The 9,270-nt window shown below is 40.2% G+C and overlaps 1 protein-coding gene and 1 long non-coding RNA gene across 4 annotated transcripts in view; one reads left to right on the forward strand and one right to left on the reverse strand.

Moving 5' to 3' along the window:
• LOC111252135 (ras-related protein Rap-2a-like) overlaps positions 1–9,270 on the forward strand; it is a 145,756-nt gene that overhangs the window by 63,683 nt on the left and 72,803 nt on the right. The window lies entirely within an intron of this gene.
• Positions 531–8,517, reverse strand: LOC147755506 (uncharacterized). The gene is made up of 3 exons (XR_015328628.1): positions 5,265–8,517; positions 4,906–5,012; positions 531–616 (listed from the first exon to the last, which is right to left on the reverse strand). It is a non-coding gene; the product is annotated as an uncharacterized LOC147755506 (long non-coding RNA).

A 9,270-nucleotide genomic window follows, 5' to 3' on the forward strand; every position in this document is an offset into this window, starting at 1 on the left:
TTTTTTTCAAGCTAGAGTTTGGGAATAATAAGTTGATAAATGGTTGAAACCATTGATTGGAGTCAGACTTTTAATTAGAATATACAGAGACAGTAGAAAAAAATACAGGGTGATCAAATGAAAAAATAACGAGTGCCTGCCTATCGGCCCAATAACATCAATGGTTTCCCAGTTTTACGCTTTTCACATGCTTTTTCAATAACATTTTAGTTTTTTTACAAACTCTATGTTTTTCTACAAACTCTGCAAACAAGCACAGTTTGCTTCTCTATTTTTACGAAGCAGTGGATTTTTCTTCACACAGTGGTTCTAGCAATTGTCTTTCTTCTAATTTTTTTCTGTGTACCTCAAATTGCTCATCTTAGTTAGACCACTGATACAACGCTCTTTGTCATCGTATGTGATCAAGCTATGAATATATTAATCGAAAACTTTTTCTAAGGGAAAAAATGTTCATCGTAGCGGGTTAAGTGCCATAGAATAATACGATTTATTTTTACAATCTAATGCAACAAGAGTTCCAAAAGTAGCCCGTATGTAGTATTTTTTTACTGCCCTGCCTCGCGGCCTTTTTCAAGCCTGTTACTCATTGTTGAACAGTCAGCATAGGTGCCGGCTGTAAACGCAAGAAATGTAAAAACATAATGGTAGATAGGATATCGGTCCTGCAAGTACAGGAATAGCTTCGCTAAGCGTAGCAGTAGTAAACTTCTGCACTGTCTAATAACTCGATATATATAGTTTTGAATCACAATATATATATATATATATATTGTGCAGGTCTAAACAACTTTTAAGAAGACACTCGTACTGTGCCTAAATAAAAGAACATAATTCAGTGAAGCTCTTTGCATGTGCTAGAAGAATCATTCCTAACGATCGTGTTTATTCAGTACAATTACTATTGATATTTAATTAGATACCTAACTTGGGAATAATCATTTTTAATCCGCAAATAACTTCTGAATAGCCGGCCTGTAATAGGCAACAGTAGTACACAGGAATTCTACTACTGGAATTTAGTTTTGGGTTTATAGCCGAAATTTCCAAAAGTACGAAACCGTACAACGGCCGAAAAGCCAAAAACATGTAGAAAGACTCAGAAATTTTGAATACCTGTGACCAAAGAAACATCAAAGGCACTGAAGTACTTGTATTACAGCTTTACCATGTTGACGTGAAACATCTAAGTCTTTGAAAAATTGGCCCCCTTTCCCATAAACGCTTGCATCAGCATCCTATAACAACCGAATTCCATCATCTCCCCTATAAACCGAAAGGCTTACGGTACAAACATTATAAACCTAAAACATTATAAGACAGAAAGCTTAGAGCAGAATTAATGGTGCTGATAATAATTTGTTATTTGCTAATATTCTAAATAAATATTGATCTATGAATATGCTAGTCGACTTAGCTGGTCCCTTCGTTAGTGCGATCATTATTATGAGACTAACAGGTTCTATCGTGTTCATCTATAGCTTGATAACCCGAAGTTTTTCCTGTGCTTCCGTCATAAAGCATTAGTAGATACGGGTAACATATATATACAGTTGTTTTGAGGACATTATTAGCGGGCTAAGGTGTGTCGTTCTAAGTTCGGAAACTGTCTATTTGTTAGAAGCGGTGAATTTCCTATACGAAAATGGCTAAAAACACTGCACAAGTATGGCGGTATTGGTTTCTAAAGCGGGATGCTCTTTTAACTGTGGACCAACATGTTTTTCGTGACGAACGAAAAAAAGAACACGCATATTAGTAATATTTAGTTATTAACAAGACGCTGAACGCAGTCATCGGTATTTTGATCATTATCCAACCTTCTAAAGCAAAACACACGGCGTATCGGCATTGTAGTAGAAAACTCAACCAGTTCAACGCCCTGAAAGACAATAAGAATACTGATCGATTTTATAGCATGTATTTAAACTCTCGACTAGTTTTTTTTTAAATGTTTTTTTACTATAACCTCTTCGGTATAGCATTACTTTTTGCGGTCACTCGGTTCCCGTTTTTGCGGTGGTTTACGCACGTAACAGACTGCTTATTTCGTGACACACAAGATAGCAACAGTAAACACAACGAAAAGACGGTATTTTTTGTCGCATCGCTGTCCTTTGAACCTCACTAGTATAGCGTGCGTGTAACAATACGTTTTTTTTTTATTTTTTTTTTTTACCTCACTTTAATACAACGCAGTGACGAAACGTGTCCATATACTTGTGTATTTATTATTGCTGTTCAGATTGTTTGTTGTTTAACAGGACCACTGGCACCTAATTCTAACTACGATCGGCGTCGTCGTGGCTACGTTTTTCGTAGGTCGAGTTACTGAATGAGATTCCTGTTCGCTCGATACGGATTTATCTGGATCGTCATTCAGTGTGCAATTGATTAAGAAAAACAGAATGTTTTTACTGCACTTCGTTGTTTATCTATCGCGTTCGAGTCCTACAAGTCTCTCGAGCTCAACAGCTTAATGGGTAACGTACTTGCCTGCCCCTGTACGTTGTGCTCTACCTTCAAACCTGGACATAGACAGACTTCGTCCGTACTGGCAGCCAGCCGTATAAGAAAATATTTAACGGCAACATTGGACGTAAAACTCGAAGTAGAGGGAGGTATTTCTATAAAAACAATATGATAATATCGTATATCGGAACGATTCTGGTTGCCAATCGATCTAGAAAAACAAGTTGGGCAAAATGTGGTAACCGAATAGTTCTCTCTGCCCGGATGGGGCTGACGGCATCAGTTAGAATCTCTTGTAATCCTTGATTTCGAATTTTCAGAGCTCTGATCTGTCAATAGTTGTCACCCTAACGAGCTTATGCCCATAAGACTAGACGATTCGAAGGTATACATACTTTTCTTATCGCTGCGAAAGTCTTTCCTTTACAAAATTGAGATTTATGTTCAGCATAATGCATATGTGACTTGAATAAATACAACGCTCCACCTAACTCTTCATTACCAAAGACTGGTATGAACCTTGAACCTCGTATTGTACACTATAGATCGTCTACAAAAAGCCAGATGTTTTCGACAGGGGTGAGCAGGACCTCCAAAGGTTCGATTTTTGGGACCCATTACATTTATACTATGAGTATAACATTTAACTTTTCTTTTGGTACTTGTAATTGTTGTATGGACAAAGCCAAAACTAAGACTACAAATTATATATAGCTTAATTACCAGCTCTAACCGTTGTTTTTTGTATGGTTCAATACACTTTCCCGCTGAGCGTTTGTTTCTAGCTAAATACCAGTAGCCAGGTAGAAATTCAAATTTCACTCATTGCCTTACATGTGTCGCTTAACCAGTGGTCCAGGTTTGAACTTGGGCATAAGTGCACTTCGTTTCGTGCTGAAATCAGTAGTTTAATGGAGCGCCTAAAGGTGATACCGGACGTAAAACTTGGAACAGGGAGAAAATTGCCCAGCTGAAAGATCTTTATTATAAAGGCAGGGTCGGTTTGATAGTAAAAGGGGGATCCACCAGTGATGAAAACAAGTCCTTGTGCAAAGTCCTGCTACAAAGAACGACTGCTACTCATGCCGCTTACTTGGTGCACCTATCGGACAATTTAATGATAAGGACATTAGGTAGAGGAATCGGAGGGTAGATGACGTATTGCAAATTCTAGCGCCTGAGCCCGGAAAGAAGGCAAAATAAATGTTCGGACTATGTTCGAACGAGTTAGGTACACGGCACGGTACTCAGAGATCTAATCTAAATAGCTATTCCTTATCTAAGCTAAATAGAAATTCTTACTTAATGCATTGGTCAATCAAAGCACTACAGATCCGCTGTTGGTTTTGTGTTTTTCTGATCGGCTATTTTGAAATACATAGGTTGATTATGCGGCTTTGTATGAACAGTAGCGTTCTACTGAAAGCTCGGTTTATATATATATATATGTATAAGTTTATCATTGATCTAAACTTAGTTATAATTGGAAGGATTTTACGTAACGTTTACTGTCGTCTAAATTACGATAACTCCGTTCTGGAAAAAAAGCAGTTGCAATTTTCGAAAGAGGACACTTTGATGACCGAGCGATTCAAGCGAGCAAGGAAGGCCGGAACGTTTGAAATTTGTGAGTTTGATTATTTTGTTACTCAAACGGATTTTGATTCCATTAATCCGGGTACTAATAATAAAGTTAGATACATCGCACTTTTATAAAAAATCAAAATTTTAGACGATCTTGGCTACCACTATCTCTACTACACGATTATTGAAAAAATCGTGGTCGTTGATCTATCAAGCCTCACGCTCATGTTAAGGGTCCTCACCATTACCGCACTGTAATAAGTAGTCGTTTTAACAGCTACTAAATGCTATAAGTAATTTCCATATAGAAATATTGTACATACGTTAAACATACGTATGCACAAGTGGAGGTTCAAATCAAATCTTTTAACTTCAGAAACTATTAAATTGCTACCAATCGTGTATAGTATTTAAGATAAACCTCGTTAGCGAAGTATTACCCATTTGATACACTGCGGTGGAAATGTTCATTCTAAAATAAAAACAGTTCGCGTTTATTTTTAATGCAGGACGTTTATCCTACGGATTAAATCGCGCTTCGCAGGACGTCAGTTGGACGCAAGTAGATCCTGTTTCAATACAGACGCGGGCGCTTGCCGTTATACTGCAACAGAGTTATTTGACCGTGTATCCATGCGCGCATGCGCAGATCTATTACTACGTATACGTAAATAGATCTGTACATGCACATATGGATATGTATGATAAAGGATGTTTGCGTTACTTTCCTCATTAGACGGCTTAGATAAACCCGACTTTTCTGCTTTCACATATCTTAGTTGTATGGCTAATTGCTTATTAGGTATCTTTATTGGAGATCATTGTTTTGCTAGACGTCATTATACTCACTGGCTGTCCTTGAACAAAATCGTTTATTAAAGTTAATAAAGCGATTTAGTCTCTGGCTGTCATTGTCTGGCTATAGAAGTCGTCGGCCCAACTCCACTCAGACGTGCCTACATAAATCATACCGATCAAATCCAAGAATACCCACAAAAAATCACTTGTCGATATAAATTGCCGTAGGACAACACCTGGAAAATGGAATTATGAGCCTCTGACTTTACAGGCATCGGGCGCATCCTAATTGACAATTTGGTAATACATACCATCATTATTAACGTTTTTTTTATATTTTAATTTTTTATATTTTAATTTTGAATAATGAAAGCTACATAAATATTGCATCAAATAAATTGCAGACTTACTCTTATTTTCGATGATTATTGTGGCCGCATGCTAAACGCTAAACGCATGGTCAGTCCCCGCGTACTCACAGAGTTTATACGAGCTTCCGATGCTTTGGTGAAGCATCTTAATCTGGCCAAGCCCTGGTAACTCACTAAGCACTATTTTGTTACTTGGCAATCTTAAAAAACATCAGTATGATTAAACAATATTTTTATACATTTAATTGGGTTAACCCAGTTCTGCATCGTTTCTTCTGTTAATATGTATATACACATGAGATTCAATAACAGCAAGCGAGTTCTCTAGTTTGCTAGAGGATATTAGAGATCATGTGGAGATCTTGTGTTTGATTAACACCGTCCGTTGTTGTCTTACGTACAGCTGGTCTTTGTATTAACGATTTCCTTTGGCAAAGCCCGCTCGTGTTCGTGGTCGAAATGCAGACCTGTGCGACGACTATTTCTTCTAATGGGTCTCCTAATATAGACGTATGCGGCAAAACTAAATACGTGGCAGACCTGTGCATTAAAGAGTAGGATTGATTTGTCTCAGGAAGTAAATACTCGAGCTTGTTTTTCATCACAGGGCTTGGAACAGTCTGACTGCCAAATGCGGCCAAATGCCAAAAGCTTATTAAACGTGTTATATGAAACAATGTAAATGGCAGCAGGAACTATTCTATTTTAAAATGTAAGGCGATCGGTGCCATTTGTAGAATCACACTCAAATTAAAAAAGAAAAACAATATTCCTTCACAAAACATATTACAATTACTTTTCTAACGCGGTTCCATGCTTTTTGTAGTGAAAACGTGCTTCAACTTAAAGGGTAACCCTCATGAATACAAATAGACTGTGTCCACAACTTACCCGCGCGCAAAAACACGTTGGCGTAATGAGCCGCTTTATCCATTGGTCCTATCAATCGTCAAGAATAGCTGTAGACACTGCTCAATCTATAGATTAAATAACGTAATCCCTAGTTCAAATGAGTTCGTGAGCATCTCTCTGAGTGACCTTTTTCTACTCTGGAATTGTCTAACTCGCTACCCTTGCATGGTTTTTTTTAAGGACCAAAGGGTTAAACAGTTGCCAGCACGGTAATTCTACAATTAAAATGCGTTGTACGTAGGTAGGGCTCTCGTGGGTGTTATAGAATGTCTGGCCTAGTTCTAACCAAGGTCTCTTATGCAAGACTATGGCCGGCTACGGGGCGGAAGCTTTGCGAGCATATCCTCATCATGTAAAGTGGCTATGCGAATCTCTCCGCGTGCATGCGTAATATTCTTCCTTTCTATACGTCGATGTTCATTTCAGAACAGCTGAGGAAGCATTTGTACGACAATTGAGTCGCTGCATAATCACATCGTTGGCCGAATAGGCCATCGGAGAACGTTATTATATTAGTTCCTCGGACGCAGCCCCAGCAGAACGAGGAGCGTTGGCTACTAACTATTCAAGCCTTCTCACCATACGAGTAGACTAACTGTACCTGTAGCGTTGTGTAGTCGATCAACTGATGGATCTGCAGCGACTACGGAGACTGTAATGCTGCTAGGGTCGCTTCTGTCATCAATGTTGTCCTCGTTGATTTTACTGTATTACTGCACAAGGACGTCCCTTTCATAAGGCACTGATGTTACCTTAAATTCTGTTTGGTTACGTTCGTTGGCTGGCTCGAACCTCTGATTCGATTAAAACACCGTAAGGCCCTCACAACATCTGTTTTTGAAGGGTCATTCGTTAAAAACAGATCCGCGTGCATACGGTAGACTTCGACTGACATAGACGTTAGGATGGAGATATGAAAGTCGGATACCATTACTGCTAATACCTGTGGCCTGCTAGTAGAGTTTTTGCTTTGGTTTGGGGTTCAACGATTCATCGAGATCATAACAACAGTATGAGTATGTTGCCGAAATAGCGCAATGATCCTCCGTAAGGTTTAGCGGAGAATTCACGCCGGTGCAACGACTTCATTCGCCTCGCACACTCTCAGATATAGAAAAAAACACCGGTCCGTATTTTCTCGTCCTGGATGGTTTCCCTCAGCAGGTCCGCTCCCGTTTTTATTTATTCGTTACAGTTTATCGATACGCCATGGAAATCGGCAAGATTCGCCTGTCAGTCATCTCTTCTGTGCCTTACTTAGCTTAGTTCTTCAGAACTTCGCAGAGGCGAAGCCAGTGGTGGTCGGTAAGATGTCTGTAGAAGCAATGCATATGTTGCATGGGTCGAAGACCCAGTCCGAGTGAGGAACCTCTTGAAAAGAGAGGCTCGAATGGCAGCATCAATCAACTCTGGCAGGGCTACAAAGCCCGCGGCTCCGGCAAAATGGCGTGCGACATAAAACGGTTTGCTGGTGCAGATGTTTGCCATCAGCTTCCATATTTTTGACAGCTCTGTCCTGTCTGGCAAATTCGCCGCCCTTCAATCCCGTTTCTTTAAGCTGGTTAGTTCCTCCCATTCCCAGGAAGTTGACAGGAGCGGGTGCATCTGGGCGGGTCCCTTTCCTATATTCTTTCATGTCGTCCTTCATAGCTGTTGTCGCCTCAATTTGTGTCAGCCGTGGTCTCTCGGCAATGCCACGTTGTCTGGCTAGCATTAGCATCGACACTGGCTTTGGCAGCGAACATACGGTGATTACGTGGTGTACACGCGCCTTTGCCGTTCTTGCGCACCCCCAACGAAATGAGTACAGAGCGAGAGCTGGCTGATTTAATATTATGGCCCTTTTTCCCAAAATTCTGAGGGGCCGTCAATTGCTTAGGTAGTAGCAGTTGGGAGCGCTACGTTCGCCAAAACAGCCACTGTGTTTTCAAGCGGCACCTGGGAGCGCTGTATCCAATATTAGTCGTTTAAAGAGAATGTCGAGCGAACGATGGCTTATGGCTAAGTTGTTTAGATTCGATTTGTAAGAGGTTAGACGAAAAAGAACGAAGACTAATACTCGACTACAAATTATTGTCATTGATATATAGCATGGCAAAGCGGCGACATAGAGAGAATTAAACAAACGAAGGCGACGAAGATATCGCTACGTGGGAGCGGTAATTGTTTGCGATTTGAGCCTGCTTTTAAGGCTTACCGATAGCGCGAAAAAGAGCTGAGCTTTTATGCATATAGGCACTCGTCGTATACTCATCGCTAACCCATCATATACTTCTGAAGCTCCTTTAAATAAGCTCTTCGTTATTAGATTCTTACTCCGGTCTTTATTAAGCAGACGAATCTGCTGTCCAGCAGCCTAAACCTTATATCCCTAGTATTTCTAAATCTCTTCTTATGGTCATAGCAAGCAGTTTTCTTCGTGTTCATCGAACGTTTGCGTAACATTCTATTGGATGCTATTAGTATCGTAATGCTTGTTATTTTGTATTTGTTCGATAGTTACACGAAAACGTGCGATGTTTGTTGATCATGATTAAAATGTATGTGAACAAAAGGCTAGTAAAGACTTTTCCAACTCGTTGGTACGATTACATTGTTGGCCGTATGGTCGATGAACTGTTACACCTCATCGATGCTGTTACCGATGCCGGCGTCCGGATACCGTAGATATGTAAACCAGCGACCAGCTCCGCTGTTCGGTTACTAATGGCGTTTCCTGCCAAAGTAATGCAGTGTATGCGTTCATTACACATTGGGTTTCATCTCCCAAATGACCAACTGTGTACAAGTGAGTCTTAGCAATGTCGAACAATAACATGCCAGATAGTTAAGTTCGGCGTATTGACGCATTGGGTAAACCAGAAAAATTTTTCTTCCGTCACTCTAGCCTATATACACCCACATTCACAGATAAATTCGTACGATCATAACTAACGCTGAAATGATGTATCTCAATTGGGGTCTCTTCCACCGATTCGATGGGCTTAAACATAGAGTCGGCGTGTCAATTCAGTTGCTTCGCCTACCGGTGCCGTCCAGCTTTTGGTCTACTTAATGGCTGGCTAGATACGCCGCTTGGTCATTAGAGTCAATGGCTGGAGATAGAACCCTGATGACCAGCGACAACGTTGTC

The sequence above is a fragment of the Varroa destructor genome, unplaced genomic scaffold, assembly GCF_002443255.2.
Source record: "Varroa destructor unplaced genomic scaffold, Vdes_3.0 BEIS01000005.1, whole genome shotgun sequence".
NCBI lineage: Eukaryota > Metazoa > Arthropoda > Arachnida > Mesostigmata > Varroidae > Varroa > Varroa destructor.